This window comes from Perca fluviatilis, chromosome 17, assembly GCF_010015445.1.
Source record: "Perca fluviatilis chromosome 17, GENO_Pfluv_1.0, whole genome shotgun sequence".
Classification (NCBI taxonomy): domain Eukaryota; kingdom Metazoa; phylum Chordata; class Actinopteri; order Perciformes; family Percidae; genus Perca; species Perca fluviatilis.
Genome location: NC_053128.1, coordinates 1549934 through 1569047, shown reverse-complemented (window position 1 = coordinate 1569047; position 19114 = coordinate 1549934). Strand labels below are relative to the sequence as shown.

General features: G+C 41.9%; 1 long non-coding RNA gene across 1 annotated transcript; it reads right to left on the bottom strand.

Annotated features, from left to right (window-relative positions):
- Positions 1-16310: 16310 nt before the first annotated feature.
- On the bottom strand, positions 16311-17114 carry LOC120545929. The gene is made up of 2 exons (XR_005636757.1): positions 16597-17114; positions 16311-16502 (listed from the first exon to the last, which is right to left on the bottom strand). It is a non-coding gene; the product is annotated as an uncharacterized LOC120545929 (long non-coding RNA).
- Positions 17115-19114: the final 2000 nt, after the last annotated feature.

The window sequence follows — 19114 nt, the reverse complement described above, 5'->3', positions numbered from 1 at the left end:
GTGAGGAGTTGCAGCGTCCGCCTAACCCGGCCCACCTGCTTCTCTTCGTAGTCATCAGATTTATTGATCATATAATCAATAATATAGTGAGAGTAGAGGGAGGCAGGCCAGTACAGCCTCTCATCAATGTTTTCATTTGTTTCCTTTTGTAAGCATCCTGTCCCAGAACTGCTTGTTACTAACCTAGCTCTGGGGAGTTTACTCCCCGGAGTCCTTATGTTTCTTCTTCTATGTTTCTTCTTTGAAGGGAATCGCAGAGCTAAGCGACCCAACATCAACCTGCAGTGGACAGTCATGTAATGTTAACTGGCTATCAGGCTCATCAGTCCATATCGCGGCGTACAAGTCCCGTAACGTTACAGTAATAGGGAACAACACTGCCTCTATTGCTGCTACAAAAACGCTTTGAACACTATCAAGGTATAAATAAAAACACAAGCACTGAACTGCCGAGGAGGTCATCCCAGGTTACCTTCTGTAAGAACTTAAAGAGCTCATATTATGCTCATTCTCAGGTTCATAATTGTATTTTGAGGTTGTACCAGAATAAGTTTAATTTTCAAAAAACACCATATTTTTGTCGTACTGCACATTGCTGCACCGAGTGAGTGTTTACAAATGAATCGTTCATACGTAACATTTTAATTCTGCACTGTCTCCGGGACATGTTGATACAACTATCTGAACTCTTCAGGCCTCTGCTCCAACTAGCTTGGTTTGAGGGCGCGCCACACCAGCAGCTAGGTGATCATTATAACGTGTGTTACAAAGTGACGTAAAGTTTAAGGCTCTAAGCTGTCTCTTTCTTTTTAATGCATCACCACTATGTACATGTGTTTTACCTTGTCTCTAGTTATGCAACCTTAGAAAGATGGCAAGTTTAATTTTTTTAGGGCGGGTTCGTTTGTTTGCTGCTTCCATGGCTGTACTTCAACTGTAGCCCGCTGGGTTTGCGTTTTTACAGGAATATATCTCAGATTCAGATTCACTTTATTAGCCATTTGCAGTGTAACCCGCATTGGAAAAAATGTGCAAGTAGCTCAAAGTGCAAAGTCAACACATCAGAGGACACAACATAAAAACAGACAAACAAAGCCACATAAAGCCTCAATATTAAAATGCTCAATATAAAAATGCTGTACAATGAAATCCATACATAAATTTAAAGTGCCTAGTTTAAGATGCTTTGTTCAAAGCAATCACAGCTTGTGGAAAGAAACTGTTTAAATGGCGATCAGTAGAACATTTGGCAGAACGATACCTTCTCCCTGAGGGAAGCATCTCAAAGAAAGCCCCTACTGGATGACCTGAGGCATCATAAGCCAGTTGCAAAGCTCGATTCAATAGTCTAGCTTTATATGTGAATTCCAAGAGCGGTAAAGTGCATCCAATAATTCTGCTGGCTGAGCGAACCACTTTATTCAAAGCCTTCTTCTCTTTTTGAGTGAGATTACCAAACCACACAGTAATACAGCTGGTTAGGACACTCTCAATTACACAATAGTAGAAATTCAATAAAATCTTAGTATGTTGAGTAAACTCTCGAAGCCTGCGTAAAAAGAAAAGGCGCTGTCTCGCTTTCTTAGCAATGTTAGTCGTATTAGAGCTCCAATTCAAATCATTAGAAAGAGTCACACCCAAAAATTTACATTTCTCAATAATCTGCACATCAGAATCATGAATAGTAATAGGCAACTGATTCCTATTGTGACAAAAATCAATAACAAGTCCACACGTTTTTGAAGTGTTCAAAAGCAAGTTGTTTTCTTTACTCCATTGAACAACATTCTCCACCTCCTTACAATAATGACATTCATCGTTTGAGCTGATCAGCCCAATGATAGTTGTATCATCGGCATATTTGATTATGACATTATTATCATGAGATGCTGCGAGGTCATGAGTATACAATGTAAACAGCAGGGGGCTCAGAATACACCCCTGCGGTGAACCAGTGCTAACATACAGCTCATCTGAGATACAACCATTGACTTTGACCCTTTGTGGTCGACAAGTCAAAAAATTTAAAATCCATTTACAAATGGCATCATCAAGTCCAAGACATTTCAGTTTATGAATGAGCTTTGTTGGGACCATTGAGTTAAAAGCTGAACTATAGTCTATAAATAGCATTCTAGCATATGATTAATGTGCATCTAGATGCTTATAGACAGAGTTTAAAGCAAAAGAAATGGCATCCTCAACACTTCTGTTCTTCCTGTATGCAAATTGTAGTGGGTCCACAGACACAGGAATTTGATCTCTGATAAAATCCAACACCAAACGCTCAAAGGTTTTCATCAGGACAGATGTGAGGGCCACTGGCCGACACGTCACAGGTGTCTTCTTGGGCACCGGAATTATAATTGATCTTTTAAAGCTAGCTGGAACAGTGCACTTCTTCAGTGACATGTTGAAAAGATCTTTCAGAACAGGAGCAAGTTGCTCGGAGCACAGTTTAAGGACACGAGGAGGAATACAATCCGGTCCAGGTGCCTTCCTAACCTTCGTCCTGGCCAAAACCCTCTGGACATCCTCTTGAATGATGTTAAAACTCTGCTCATTACAAGCAGGAAAAACAACAGGTTCAACATTTCCGATTTCAAAACGACAATAAAACTCATTTAGTTTGTTTGGTAAGGATGGATCAACATTAATGATAGATCCTCCTTTAGGTTTCCAAGCAGTGATAAAATGTAACCCTTGCCACATACGTCGTGGGTCCCCCTCCATGAAATGACCCTCTATCTTAGCTCCATAAGCTCGTTTAGCAGCTTTTATGGACCGCTCCAAAGAATATCTGGACAGCTTATAAGCAGCGGCGTTACCAGATTTAAAAGCCACGGCCCGCTGTTGCATTTTCAGAGTCAGAGTCAGCTTTATTGTCGATTTTTCATATGTCCCAAACATACAAAGCAATCGAAATTACGTTTCCCTCCATCCCACGGTGAAGACAAAAAAACATGTAGTTTAATAAAACTAAAATAAACTAAAAAAAATAATAAAAAATAAAAATTAAAAAAATTAAAAATAAAACAATTCACATCTGCATTGTACCACAGGTTCTGACTAGCATGCCGTTGCATACCTGTCAAGTTTTGGATTTGAAAATGAGGGAAATTTTCCGGTGCCCACCTCGAGCAGTCCTACCACCCCAACCAAGCTCCAGTATCTCTTACATTTTAAGACAGGTGTACAAGAAAGCTAAAATCACCACTTGATGCAGAATGCTGAAAACATTTACAATTTATAAGATTGCTTGTCTTTACATTTATAATTTAATTTTCATTCCACACATTCTTTTCATTTTATATTGCTTTTCTTTTACAGTTTTTCTTTTAATTTCACATAACTTTTCTTTAGTGAGTTATTGTACAAATTTGTTGCAGACTTTGCATTCTTTAAGACTGTTTTGGAAGGAGTGTATTTGTGGGCGGGGCCAGAGTGGTTAATTTTACATGAGAGTAGAGCGCAGACAGTTCTGTTGTCTAACGTCATCCTATTCTCTGGAACAATCTTTCGTACCATGCTAAACACCCTTTCTCAACTTGCATTGCTATGGGGAATGCACAGTAAAGCCTTCAGAAGTTTTGGCAGCGCACCGTCTCTGTCGTAGCGTCCATCATCCGTCTCTGTTTTTTTTCTTCTTTTTTTCCCCCTCATCATCTGACCTCACACACTAACCTCGCGACAACTGCCATCTACAGTACCTGTAGTAGGCTACTGCACGTGGCAGTTATCGCGAGGCAAGTAACAGAGCTCAGATTGGGAATGTTTTTTTTCTTTTTTTTACTCCGCTTGGGCCCGGGGTATTATTATTATTTTTTTTTAATAACGCAGGTTAAAATACGGGAGATTTACAGGAAAATACTAATACGGGAGGACGGCGGGAAAGAAGGGTAAAATACGGGACTTTCCCGGCCAAAACGGGATACTTGACAGGTATGTGCCGTTGTATTACCTTTCTTGGAACACAGCAATCAATGCAAAAGTCAATGTACCCAGTCACTGCATCACAATACTCATCCAAGTTTTCTGAATGGAACACAGACCAATCAGTAGCATCAAAACATCCTTGTAGTTTCACTTCACTCTCCTTCGTCCAGCACTGAACAATACATGACGAAGGTTTTGATTGTTTACTCCTCTGTATATATGTAGGAAGAAGTAACACAGAGGAGTGATCGGATTTTCCAAAGGCTGGTCTGAGACTGGATTTATAAGCAGATTTTACATTACTGTAACAGTGATCCAGGATGTGCGCTCTCCTAGTTGGATGTTTAACATGCTGATAGTAGTTGGGAAAGGCAATTTTAAAATTACATTTATTAAAATCACCAGCTACTATAGCCACAGCATTAACCTTGGAATTCTCAAATTTGTGTACAATGTCACTTAATTCACTCAAGGCAACAGAAATGTCCGCCCGCGGATGTATGTTAACTCCACACAGGAACATCACCGAAAACTCCCGTGGGAGATAGAAGGGGCGGCATTTCAAAATAAGACATTCCAAGTTAACGTTGCAAGTTTTGTTCACGATGACACAATCCGTGCACCAAAGTTCGTTAATTAAAAAACACACACCTCCACCCTTCGATTTTCCGGTACGCTCCTTCACCCTGTCCGAGCGGTGGACAGAGAAGCCCAGCGGCTGGAAAGAAGAATCCGGCACGCCGCTGTGTAGCCACGTCTCTGTCAGGCAGTACATGGAGCAGTCCCGGGCCTCGCGCTGGGTCTTGATGCGGCTCAGCAGGTCGTCCGTCTTGTTCGGCAATGACTGGACATTCGCCAGGTAGATGGACGGCAGCGGGATCCTCGACTGGCGGCTGCGCAGCTTCACAAGCAGCCCTCCTCGCTTCCCTCGGTGTCTGCGCTTCCGCCGCTGATAGCCTGTAGCGTCCCCACTCAGGGGCTCAGCTGTACGGCGTATGTGGCGATACCTCCGCCCAGTCCTTTCGCTCTGCTCCCGACCTCCGCGGCCCGACTCCTGCCCTTGTCTGCCTCGAGTGGGGCACGCATCGAAATCAGCACACCTCAGTCCCGTATTGGCAAATGACAAACCACAAACTTCCTCACGGATCCTCAGAAGTGTCTCACGGCCATAACTTAAAGTGGCAAATGCATCAAAGACAAAAACGAACATAAAACAGACAGCACACAGGAGAGCTCTTGCTACGGCGCCCTGTCTCGGCGCCATCTTAGCACAGGTGCCCAAACCTGGCAACCCGGCCTGGCTGTCAAAATAGGCAGTTGATAAGAACACACAGGCCAAAACACAAACAGAAATTCTGTCATGGAACAGAAATTTCAAAAGGAGAAAATACTGGCTTTAGCATTGTTGTCACAAAACACAGTATTTCAACTTAGCATGTTTCCTTAATATCTGATGGGGTCATTTTTTGATTAAATACAGTAAATATATTACTATATTCAGGCCCGTATTAAGACAATGTGGTGCCCCTGGGTGTTATGTTTGTTCCTTCTGTATGCGCGGCAGCATGCTTACTTATGAGAACTCTTTATTACTTTAACAGCCTCGTCAACACATGTAGGCTACTCGCTCATAGCACCAAACACACTGCACTTCCTGTGATTCCGCCTTTGGAATTAAAATAGCCCCACATCATCACATACCCTTCACCATACCTAGAGATTGGCATGGGGTACTTTCCATAAAATCATCTCTCAATGCAAATCAAACCAGCTATTAGGCTAACTGACATAAAACCATGCCAATCTCTAGGTATGGTGAAGGGCATGTGATGATGTGGGGCTATTTTAATTCCAAAGGCCAAGGGAACTTTATCAGGATGCATAGTATCCTGGATCCATGAAATAATTGGCCTTTAAAAAGATATAATGAAATATTTACTAAAATGTGAGGGGTGTACTCACCTTTGTGAGATACTGTAGTACAATAAACCTTTATCAACACATCTCCCTTTTTTTTTAAAGTAAAGCTTTTCTTTCTAAACAAATTCATTAAAAAATAGGATCTGTTACTGCATTACCACAAAACAACAAATAAACCACATTTGTTTCATTTCTTCTTTAGCTTAACCATTAGCATCAAACTTTGCTTTTTCAATATGAAATATTCAAAACCAAACATTAATTATACTGCCACAACCACATTTTTTTATATAATTGTGAATACATTCAGGCGTCACGGGGTTAAGTTACTAGCTAGCTAGTAAAGCTGTATGTTAGCATTTAATGTTAGCTAGCTAACTGCTAACATTATCTAAAACTTGTAGCTACCGTTACTGAGCTAATTTGCCATTGGAATCATGTAGCTAAGCTCAGTGAGGCTTTGTTCAATGGAGCTGTATTTATTAGTCTTCTCTCTGTAGAACAGTGAAACATTGTGGGACGTGCAGGACCCCGAGCAGAGCTATGATGCTGTCCCTGGTAACGTTAGGTCAGTAACATAGCTATATCGTCTATTATGACAAATTATTATCCAGCTAACTACATATTGTTGTGGTTGCTATTGGTCTGATAATACACAATGCAAGGGTATTGGTTAAGTTGTACAATGTAGAAGCTGTGAGTATAATGTATTATATCTATAGGTTGACACATACAGTACATATGCAGTGTTAGCACTGCTTAACGGGTTCATCTTTATAGTTATGTGCATTATTACAGCATAGCATAAAAACAAACTCAGTAATGTACATTTACAGCCAAGAGGATGACATTACAAGACAAGAACAAGTGAAGAGAACAATGAGAGAATGTTCATCAGTACTTTCCTAGTTATGACTGGCTATCCTAACTCTAATTACATGTCTTCTGTTGCATTTGCAAGCAGGTCAGCAGAAGGAAAGTGTTCATAGTGTTTTTAAAGCCTACACATTTGCTGATGGCTACTTAAAAGCAAGTTATTTTAATTGTAAATTACCCAACCTAGGAAGCCTCAGTTATCAACAAGAACTTTGTTACCATTTGATTTGTGTAAGGAACTTTGTTATAATTTTCTATCACAGCTCACATCAGGCAGCAGGCAGTCCAACCAGGAGGATGTGGAGCAGCAGAGGGAGAGGAGCCTTTAGTCTCTCTGTGGAGGAAACGTGTGTGCTAAGGCCACGCCCGCCGATAGGTGGGGACAAATGGGTCTGTTGTCCCGACCCAGAGTAGGGAGGGGGGCCCAGAACTGGGCCCTCATTAAATTATGGAATAATTGAAAAAAACATTTTTAAATAGGTCTATTTGTGGAAAAATATATGTAATATTTGAGTTACATAAAAGCTTTTTATTTGTTTTTTTTCCTAATTGTCCTTGAAATAGTGGTCAAGAACCCCCACCCCCAACACAAAATTTTGTTTGTCGTAGATTTGAAGTTCGGTGCACGCCAAAATGTCCGGTCAGCACAAGTCCGTGTGGCAAAAAGAGGGAAAAGAGAAGAAGAAAATAGAGGCCTTAGAGATTTTCTAAACAAATATAAAAAAAAAAGGTGGTGACGGTGAAGCTGGAACTGTCAATGTAGAGCAAGGTAAAAAACAGCGCAGCCAACGTTTACTAGCCTTGTAACGTAAGCTAACAGGCCAGCTCTCATGTTAACGTCCATTAGCTTGTATAAAAGCCTGAGACAACACGTTCTCTTTTACAGAAAGAGTTGAGTTTGGTAGCTCCATCAGAGAGGATGAGACAGAGAGGAGAGAGATCCAGCTGCTGTCAGGTGACAGAGAGAGTGATGCGGGAGGGGCCCGCTGCCTCGCAACGGAGGGACAGAGTCAGGCTACCGGTGAGAGAGAGAGAGAGAGAGAGAGAGAGAGAGATGCGGGAGGGGCCCGCTGCCCTGTCGGAGAGTCTGAGCAGGATGGATCAGAGACTGATCACACACTTAATTTCAGTGAGAGATGTGAGGAGAGGAAGATCAGAGGAGAGGAAGAGCATAGGAGAGGAACAGGAGAGGAAGAGCAGAGGAGAGGAACAGGAGATGAACAGGAGAGGAGAGGAACAGGAGAGGAAGAGCAGAGGAGAGGAAGAGCAAGGGAAAAGGAGAGATCTGGGCGCGGGGGGCCCATCTAAGCTTATCTCGTCCCGGGCCCAGGCAAGACTGTCAGCTGGCCTGGCTAAGGCTTCAAACAGCCAATAGCGTATGCATTGATCATATTTTGCTGAGATACTCAATTAACACTTACAATAACCTTTTTCTTAAGTTTATTTTCATTTGTGTACTTGCAGTTTCTAAGTCCATTGTATGTCAATATATCCTACTACAGTATACTGTTTAATTTGTGTTTACATTGTTTTACTGTAATTATATTTTAAAATGCACATAATATATTAAAACACTTTTTTCCATTCCCCATGTCTGTTTGGTCATTATATAATACAGGAAATAAGGTTGAGACTGTTATAATGCTTTATTTTTAGACCAATATAAAACTTTACATACATAATGGATATTTGAACATATTTTGCTGGGGCCCCGGTGGTAGAAGAAGCTGGAACTCATTATTTGCAGTACATCACAGGTCAGGATCAGTTTTTCATCACCAACAATACAAAAACTGAGTAATTAGGTTATGTATATATTTCACCTAAGGCAAGCTGTATTTCTCTGCTGACTTGTGTCTGCAACGACACTTCTGAGGGTGGTGATATTACACACAACTCCTGGACGCCTGGGATCATCTGGTCTCCTGAGCTCACTGATGGCCCACCGCTCCAGTCTGGACGACAGCCTTTTCTGCAGGACAGTTCTCTGAAGGGCTGGGATGTGGCTGTAGTCCTTCACATCCTTGACTTCTTATTGTAAAGCTTGAAGTACCTTATTAGATGATACAAAGGGTCTAAATTTAGCTCAATTAATAATTTTAATAAGCCTTTGCACTCTAGAAACATTTTTCTAGCTTTCATAATCACAACTGGAACACTTATTTCTGGAATATTAATGATCACACTTTCTAGATTTATAGATGTGTAAAGTACAATATGGCTTCATGCTGAATTTACTCAAATGATCCATCTGTTTTTCCCTTGGGTAATCTAGCATTGTGTATTATCAGACCAATAGCAACCACAACAATTTGTAGTTAGCTGGATAATAATTTGTCATAATAATAGACATATATAGGGCATCATATAGACCATATATTCTTAAGCAATTGAAAGTTACCAGGGACAGCAACATAGCTCTACTCGGGGTCCTGCACGTCCCACAATGTTTCATTGTTCTACAGAGAGAAGACTAATTAATACAGCTCCATTGAATAAGGCCTTCACTAAGCTTTGCTACATGATTCCCATGGCAAATACTGTAGCTAGTCGTAGTCTTTACAAGATGACGTTAGCAGTTAGGTTAAGCGTTAAATGCTAACAAACAGCTTTACTAGCTAGCTAGTAACTTAACAAAACGAAACCACAAACATCTAGTAACCATGCTTGCAACGTAGATCAAAGACAATATATATAATCAATACTTCCACTTTATTAATCTTGTTGTAGAAGTCCGGCTGTGTGGGGTGGTTTGTGTGTCCTCTCCAAAGTTTAACGTTACTCAGCTGCACTGAAACGTCGAGCGGGGCGGCAGGCACTGAGCTGTCACTCAAACCACTCCCGAAAACTCATTAGCCAATGGGGGACGCACCTTCAAAACCCGCCCACGCCGATTTCTGTGTCAGAATTGCAAACAAAAACCAGGGAGCTACGAAAGCTGGGAGCATGACTGCAAACGTGATGGAGAGAGCAAAAGACTGATCATTGAGAAAGAAGCAGAGGGAACTGTAAACAAAAGGACATAATATCAAACAAATAAAAGACCAATAGTTTACGACTACACAAATGTTTTGTTTGCAAGTTTTAAGTTTTACCTTTGAGGTGAACATTTTTTTGCTTAAGTTACTGTTTTTTGTTTAATACTTGAGAAGTTTTGCTTAGAATTAAAGTCACAAAACTAATCCCATACTTTTAGTGTTCTCATGGTCTGATCCTTCTCTGTCTCTTTCCTGATTTTCTTTTTGATTTTTGTCTTTTTTTTTTCTTTACACTTTAAGCCCCAAAGTGTGGCATGTGTCGTTTCATCTGCACTGTTACTTGTCAGCTGCAGGAGAAAGCGGGTCCGCAGCGAACGTACTTGCCTGGTGTATAGGTCATATTCACGTTGTATTTTTGCAGCCTTATCATCATGCGTTGTATCCTCATAGGACAGTCGTTGAGTGGCTTAGACATGATTGCCACCAGGGGCTTATGGTCCGTTTCCAACTCAAAAGCTTGACCATATACATACTGGTGGAATCTTTCACATCCGTAGGTGCTGGCTAATAGCTCTTTCTCGATTTGAGTTATTAGGCAACAGTGTGTCAGATGTCATGGAGCTGCCCAGTGCCCCTAGTCCATACTTAGACATGCCTAGCGATACCTTCCCTGTCTTTTCATAGAACTTAAGCACGGCTGGCTGGGTTGGTGAGTATTCTCTTCAGAGTTTTAAAACAGTCTTCCTGTTCATGTAACCATGTCCATTAAATTTTTTCCCTCTAGGAGACATTCTGAGGGGCGCTGACTTTGTTGACAGCTGGAGTATGAACTTTGCAAGGTAAGACCAAAAACCTTACTAAAACCTTCTGACATCATCCTTACTTTGACTTCTTTAGACGTTCCATGTTCTCGATGGCTGACGCGTTTTCCTTGGGTCTGGACTAATCCCTGCCTCAGAGACTACATCCCCCACAAATGTCAATGACTTTACTCCAAACAGGCACTTGTCTTTTTTTAACTTTAAGTTTACTTGCCGTGTCAGGTCGAGCACCTGTCTCAGTCGCTCATCATGTTCTTCTCGACTGGACCCCCATATAATGATGTAATCCATCATGGTTTCGACTCCTGGTATGTGTTCAAAGATCATGTGTATTTTCTTGTGGTATTTGACAGGATCCCGTATGGTAGACATAAAAACCTGTACCTTCCCTCCGGCGTGTTGAAAGTACAAAGCTTTGAGCTCTCCTCATCTAGTTTCATTTGCCAGAACCCTGATGACGCATCCAGTTTGCTAAACCACTTGGCTCCAGCAAACATGTGCCATGATCTCTTCCCTTGTCGGCAACTTAAAATGTTCGCGCTTGACTGCTTTGTTTAGATCCCTTGGATCCAAACAGGTTCTCAGCTTTCCGTTGGGCTTTTCCACAGCGACCAGCGAGCTGACCCATGCTGTTGGTTCATTGATTTTCTTTATCACTCCTAATTTCCCCATTCTATTTAACTCCCCTCAGCTTGAATGGTATTTTCCTGCATGAACTACTGGAGTCACATTCTCAGGCCCGGATTGGCTAATCGGGAGCACCGGGAGAATTCCCGGTGGGCCGGTCTGGTTGTTTGGTTGTGAGCGCCGGTGTTCAGGTATGGCACTGGGTTGAAATCATAGTTGAATATTATGGATGCTGTCCCTATGCTGCCTGCACTCGCAGCCCACTTTTTGTATTTACAGTATTTATTTTTTCTTGCAGCCCACTCGCAGAGTGCAGCCTGGTTAATGATGACCTATTTATGTTCGGAGTCCTCCGACGGCAGCACCTTGCTAAAAACAACAACTAACCGTCATCGTACACAAGTCACTGGTGCTTGTTGGAGGATGCCACCGCGAGCAAAAAGATGTTTTAAATGGGGATTTGGAAAGCACAAAACGGCACTGAAAAAGCGTCAATTTTAAAAGGAGAGCCCTAGAAAGTGACGCGGCCAGATGAACTTTTTCTATTTTTAGCAAAACGCCAAATGAAGACGTTGAGACGGGTAAGCTAAGTTAGTTAGGAGAAGTGCCTGCAAACCAGCGTTTATGTATATGAATCAAACTTGTTCTTGTAGCTCCGCAGCAGCAGCTAGTAGGCCTACTAGTCCAGTTTGCTGCTAACAGTGACAATGAAGAGCCACCAGTAAGGTTACCTAGCAGCAGCTATATGAGCCCAGAACTCCAGTTTGGGCAGGTAGGGTTCATCATTGACTGAGTATTATAAGAATTAATAAGAGTGTGGTGTTGACCTGCTCTATATGAAAAATGCCCTGGGATAATTAATGATGCCAGATGATTCGGCACTACCATAATGACACTGACTTGACTTGATCAAAAAGCTTTGTAAAAAGGAGAGATTTGTCCTGAGAATTATGACAATTTATAAAATGTGATTTAGTGTCAGAAGCAGAGCCAGTAATGTGCATTAGGGATAGCTGCTGTCAGTGTGGATGGCACATCTACTGTAAGCTGTTGTATCACAGTGTGTGAACAAGCAAACATGATCAGATTAGCTACAATATAATCACTTTTTATGACCAAATATTACTTGTGACCCATTATGAAAGTTGTATTAACTATTCAAAGGAAAAAATAGACTTAGAAAGTGCAATACAATGTATCTTGTTCTTTATTTAATCTGTGATTACTTATTTGCACAGAAACAGATTCTGATATTGTTCAACATCATTGGGTTGTTGTTAAGATGTTAACTTTTCTAATAAATCTACATTGTGAGGCAACACTTGGAAATAGTGATATTTTACAAAATACACCGAATTACAAGGATGTAGAGGACAGGGCGCTATTGCAGACCTATATACTAAGGTTTTGATTAAATTTTTTTAATATATAAAGTGGGCCAGTCTAAGGCATGAAAATCCAGGGCTGAAAATGAGTCCCAATCCGGCCCTGCACATTCTTATCAACTTGTATCTTGTACTCCCCTGGTAAACATCCTAGTCCCTCAAAACAGTCACTGTATTCCTTCATGAGTGAATCATGATCGTTAGCAGGCTGCGATGAGACTACAAAAACTCTTTTTACAAGGTTCAGCCGTTCGCATGCTTGTAGTCCCAATATTGGCTTGACACTCATATCAACAATCAACAGCATTTCTTTTATTTGCTTACCACTGTGTTGGAATGTTGCAATGCAGCCTCCTTTGACTGGCACTTTTTCTCCTGTGTAGCCACTCACTCTTGTTTTTACAGGGAATATGTTGCTCTTCACTGTGAGTTTCTTATACTCATCCATAGATATTAGGTTTGATGAGGATCCCATGTCCAGTTTGAATGGGATGATAGTCCTGTTAACAGTCAATGGCACTATCCATTCTTCTTCCTTTTTAGCCTCGTTTTAGGCACTTGTCTTTGTTTAACTTTAAGTTTACTTGCCGTGTCAGGTCGAGCACCTGTCCCAGTTGCTCATCATGTTCTTCTCGACTGGACCCCCATACAATGATGTCATCCATCATGGTTTCGACTCCTGGTATGTGTTCAAAGATCATGTGTATTTTCTTGTGGTAGACTTCTGGCGCTGACAGAAGTCTACCCGTATGGTAGACGTAAAAACCTGTACCTTCCCTCCGGCATCCAGCATCCACAAAGAACTCCTCAGGTTCCTCTTCAACTGCATGCACCTTCTTTTTCCTAAAAGCCTCCGCTTTGCAGCATTTTGAGAAGTGGTTATTCTTCCCGCAGGTATGACACTGCTTGCCATATGCTGGACACGACCTTGGTTTGTGGCTTCCTCCACATTTCCCACATTTAAAGTCTGTTTTAGTGTCTCTTTGCGACTTGCATTTATTTGGATGTTTAAAGTGCTGTTCTCCTGTCTTTATAGCATGTACTGCTGGCTTGAGCACGTGTGGTTTCTGCTGCTCTGCACATGTTCACAGTTTTGTTTAATGTCAGGTCTTGCTCCTGCAGTAGTCTTTCTCGCAGTCCATTATCAGGTACAGTTGTGTTCAAAATTATTCAACCCCCCCAATGCTGTAAATGGTTTTAGGGAATTTAGTGTACATTTGTAATTGTATTCATAATGAAATCCTACAAGGACTTCTTAAAGAACCATATGCAACTAAAATGACATCAATTGGTTTTGTAATACAGTAGTAAATGTTTATTTTGTGAATTCTTCATTGACACAATTATTCAACCCCTTAAAGACTACAACTCTGAAGAACAGAGGTTCATTGAAGTGTTTTCAGTCAGGTATTGAAAACACCTGTGGATGTCAGGGAGCAGCAATAAAGCCTAATAAGCACCAATTAGGCAGCTTTAAAATGACTGTGATACTCAGCTCCTTCTAGACATTTACTGGTGTGGTTACAAACATGGTGAAGTCAAGAGAATGGTCCAGGAAGACAAGAGAAGAGGTGGTTACTCTTCACAGGAAGGGCAATGGCTATAAGAAGATTGCAAAGATGTTAAACATACCAAGAGACACCATAGGAAGCCTCATTCGCAAATTCAAGGCAAAGGGCACTGTTGAAACGCTACCTGGTCGTGGCAGAAAGAAGATGCTGACTTCGACTGCTGTGCGCTACCTGAAGCGTAGAGTGGAGAAAAGTCTCTGTGTGACTGCTGAGGAACTGAGAAAAGATTTGTCGGATGTAGGTACTGAAGTTTCTGCTCAGACAATACGGCGCACCCTGCGTAATGAAGGCCTCCATGCCAGAACTCCCAGGCGCACCCCCTTGCTGTCTCCAAAGAATAAGAAGAGTCGACTGCAGTATGCCAAAAGTCATGTGGACAAACCACAGAAGTTTTGGGATAGTGTTCTGTGGACTGATGAAACAAAATTAGAACTGTTTGGGCCCATGGATCAACGCTATGTTTGGAGGAGGAAGAACAAGGCCCATGAACAAAAGAACACCTTTCCTACTGTGAAGCATGGCGGGGGGTCAATCATGCTTTGGGGCTGTTTTGCTTCTGCAGGTACTGGGAAGCTTCAGCGTGTGCAAGGTACCATGAATTCTCTTCAGTACCAGGGGATATTGGATGACAATGTGTCAGTGCCGTCCCGCAAACCTGAGGCTTGGGAGACGTTGGACCTTTCAACAGGACAATGATCCCAAGCATACCTCCAAGTCCACTAGAGCATGGTTGCAGATTAAAGGCTGGAACATTTTGAAGTGGCCATCGCAGTCACCAGACTTAAATCCGATTGAGAACCTCTGGTGGGACTTAAAGAAAGCAGTTGCAGTGCGCAAGCCTAAGAATGTGACTGAACTGGAGGCTTTTGCCCATGATGAATGGGCGAAGATACCCGTAGATCGCTGCAAGACACTTGTGTCAAGCTATGCTTCACGTTTAAAAGCTGTTATAACTGTAAAAGGATGTTGTACTAAGTACTAAGATTGAATGTCACTTGGGGGTTGAATAAAACTGATAATAATGTGAGCACAGAAAAGACATTTGTGGTTATTTCATTATGAATGTTATGTTATATTTGTCTGACCTACACGTGCCTCTTTGATTTAATTGTAAGCAGGATGACTGAATGATCAAAATCAATGTCAAACTGGCCAAAACAATCAATTTCAGTGGGGGTTGAATCATTTTGAACACAACTGTATGCCACAGACGATTTTATCTCTGATTAGCGAGTCTCTCAAATTCCCAAATTCACACGTCTTACTCAGCGTGTGCAACTCAGCTAAATACTGATCAAAACCCTCTCCTTGTTTTTGATTACGAGAAAAACTTGTATCTCTCAAAGGTAATGTTCTGTCTTGGCACAAAGTATTCTTCGAACTTTTACATTAGCGTACTCAGGGTCGCAACTTCGTCAAGTTGGAAACTGTTATATATCCAGCGCATCCTCACCTATGACGTGCAGAAAGATTGACGCTTTTACCTTGTCATCTTCTTCACCACATCCACTTGCAGCCATATATATGTTGAATCTCTGCTTAAACCTTTTCCAGTTGTCAGCCAGATTTCCCGTTGTGTTGGTGGACTTAGCTTATCCATGTTTCTTTCCCCCCCCTTCTCGCTTGACGAGCGATCACCTGTTGCTAGCGTTAGCCTCTTTTTTCTAATCCTTGCAGCGTGCAAAACTCCACTTCTTGCAGCGAATATCCCACTTCTGACACCATGTTATGTTTGTTCCTTCTGTATGACAAACTGGGCACGGCAGCATGCTTACTTATGAGAACTCTTTATTACTTTAACAGCCTCGTCAACACATGTAGGCTACTCGCTTGTAGCGCCAAACACTGCTCACTTCCTGTGCTTCCGCCATGCTAAGGCTTCAGGGTAACTTAGTACAATAAACCTTTAACACACTGGGCACTATACCTCAAAAAAACAAAGCATTTTCATTATGCAAAGAGAAAACACTTGCTTACCCCTGCCAAAAATATCAGACATAATCAAGGGGATTTCTCCAATGTAATTTACCAACTTATCCAACTACATACATGTAGCATATGAGCAGTGAGCACTATATTCAAACGTCTCAATTCAAAAAGGTCTATCAATTCAAAAAGCCAAAATCAATACTATATATTGCTGTTAAGCCCCGGTTTAGTGACTCAGGCTCAGAGACGGACACACGGACAGAGAGGGTCAGTTAAGGTGTTTATTTACACAGCGTGTTAGGCAGAGAGTAACAGTTCGGGGTGGAGCGGCTTCAGACCGGGATGGGATCTGAGTGGTGTGGAGAACCGGCAGCACTGAGAGCTGGATGACGAGGAGAGCAGGGAGCAGATGAGCAGGTCACAGCGTGGGAGCAGCAGGCAGGAGGTACAGAACGGAATCTGACCGGAGGAGAGACAAGGTTAAATGCAGCAACAACGACAATGCAGAGAGTGTAGGAACGGCATCAGAGGTAGGTTTACGGAGCCACGTTACCACTGGTTGTGTAGAAACGAACTGGCGATGGAGAGGTGAACAGCCCGGGTAGATAACTGCTGGTTGATTGATGGAATGAGCTGCAGCTGGTGGGAACAGAGCTGGAGAGAATGGCCACGCCCCTTGACCTAGATCCTCTGCATGAACTGCCACAGCAGGTGGAGACAGACACAGACAACAAACACAGGGAAAAAGGGAAGAGGAAAACAGGTAGGGACAGGGAAAGACAGAGCCAGCCCATAACAATTGCAGCATTGTGGGTCGGTCAAATGTGTATTTTTCTGACTTTATTTCACGGGCCCTGAAAGCAACTCCTCCGATTGTTCAAAAACTTTCAAAAGCATCATGGGAAAGCTAAAACTGCTTTAGCATCACAGCTAATGACAATAAAAGGACCTAAAATGAATAAGATATGGACAAAAGACTATCAATATTAGATCTAAGAATATGGATTTATTGCAAAGTCCTCTGAAAGAAATACAAGTTCTAGGAAAAGAAGCACAGACTGTGGACCGGTCTTTTACACTTCTCTGCTTACTGAATAAACTCATGAAGCACCGGCAGTGCTGTGAGGTTGGGCGCGACCAAGTCTCACCCAGAGGTGGGGGGGGTTTGTGTGAAAAAAAGTTTTCTTTGCTTTCCATTTACATTTAATCAAGAAAGCCAACCACATCAGTTTTTATAACAGTTCATATTTTACATTCATCATTATGATAACATTTTTGGGGGGGTTAAACTGGCCACTTTTGATTATTGTTAAACCCCCACATCCCCCAAATGATACATTTGCGCGTACCAACTCAACTCTGACAGATTGGGGAGGGGGTGTGATAGTGGTCATGTAATATTGATTTATTTATAATTTATTATTATTATTATTATTATTGTGAAATTAGTGTTCATAAACGAGTAATGTATGATCTTTCAACAATTTCAAGTGAATAATATAACAACTTACGGAAAATATTGTTAAAGCTTGTTTCATGTGGTGCCCCCCCACTGGTTGTGAATGGTTGGTGCCCCTGGGCACTGGCCCAAGTGCCCTTATGGATAATCCGGGCCTGACTATATTAATACTGACAGCTAGTGTTTAAAATAGTTACTGCTGTACAAATTTAAAATACTGGAGAGAGTCGTCTCCCCTGCCCCCTCCTCCCCAGACTCGAAGTTCACAGAGGTTGCCAGGCTGAGACCGCAGCATCCAACAATGTTGCTAAACGCTAGTCTCACATAGTCAGACATTACTTCACAGCACAGCGGAGTAGCTAACGTTAGATGCTGGCTATATTGACAGCCATAACAGCGTGTGTTCAAGCGGAGCTCTGTACCCAACTGAGAGACACACTTCCTCGGGTTGGGATTACGGTAGGAACCGCTAAAAATAACACTACCTTGCCGTCCCCTCCACCCGACTGAACACACTTTATTGGCTTAGAATTACGGCAACAATCGCTAAACACACTGCTAACTTTACAGCCTCCCTCTCTTGGCTTAAAATAACTCAACGTTGTCAGCTAAGGCTGCTGAACAGGCTACACGTTGTAAACAGCCTTGGCCAGCTTGCCTGGTCCTCCGGTAATGTTAGCAGTTAGCAGGGTTAGCATGGCGGCGTTAGCCAGGACCAGTCGGGATCACTTTACTGGCTGTGTCTCCATTGTAATGTAGACTTGATAACTAGGACTGTAACTGTAGCTGGTTGAGAATAGGTGACCACTGTGGTGCATTGATAAAAATGCAGTTGAATGCTCTGATGCTCTTCAATAGATTTATTGGGGGCCAGCATATGATTGTCTGTGTCTTTTTGAGTGTGTGTGTGTGGTTCTACAATAAACCAATAAAAAAGGGAAATATCAGCAGACAAGTAAAAACAACAGGGTGCAATTAGTAAGGCTAATAAATGGTAATTAGTATAACTTTCACTTTAAGTAGCTATAGCTGCTTATATCAAATAACCAAATAATATATCAAATAACACATATCAGCTCCTTATTAAATTAAACAGCCTTCTTACTGCTGGCATCTCAGTAACAGCAACCCAAACATAGTTCTCTAATACACAACCATTGTAAACACTCAGATAATAATTATACAGTGTCATGTGAGTACACACATAAGCACAATACTAGTGTAATTATACTAAGCATTAGCATGCTGCTAGCAAACTTTATGCTAACATACTGCATTTCAACTGAGGATCCCAGAACAGACAACATTTATATAAACCTAAGGCACCAAAATACACATATGTAAACATTTACACCAGTGTTCTCACATGTCTCTGAATGCACGCATGCACAGATGGCGACATAGACGACAACTATACACTTCTCCAGGCCGCTCTCACTACTAACTTAAAAACTAAACTTATCAGCCAGCGCATACAGGTGTCCTCATTGTGACACCAAAACAAAGGCGCTGATTGGCTGATCCCCGTTACCCTGAACATAAATAGCAAGTCCTTCTTTACAGCCGCCCCCAAATTTGCACAGTCAAATTTGCTGTCTCTGAGAAGGACTGG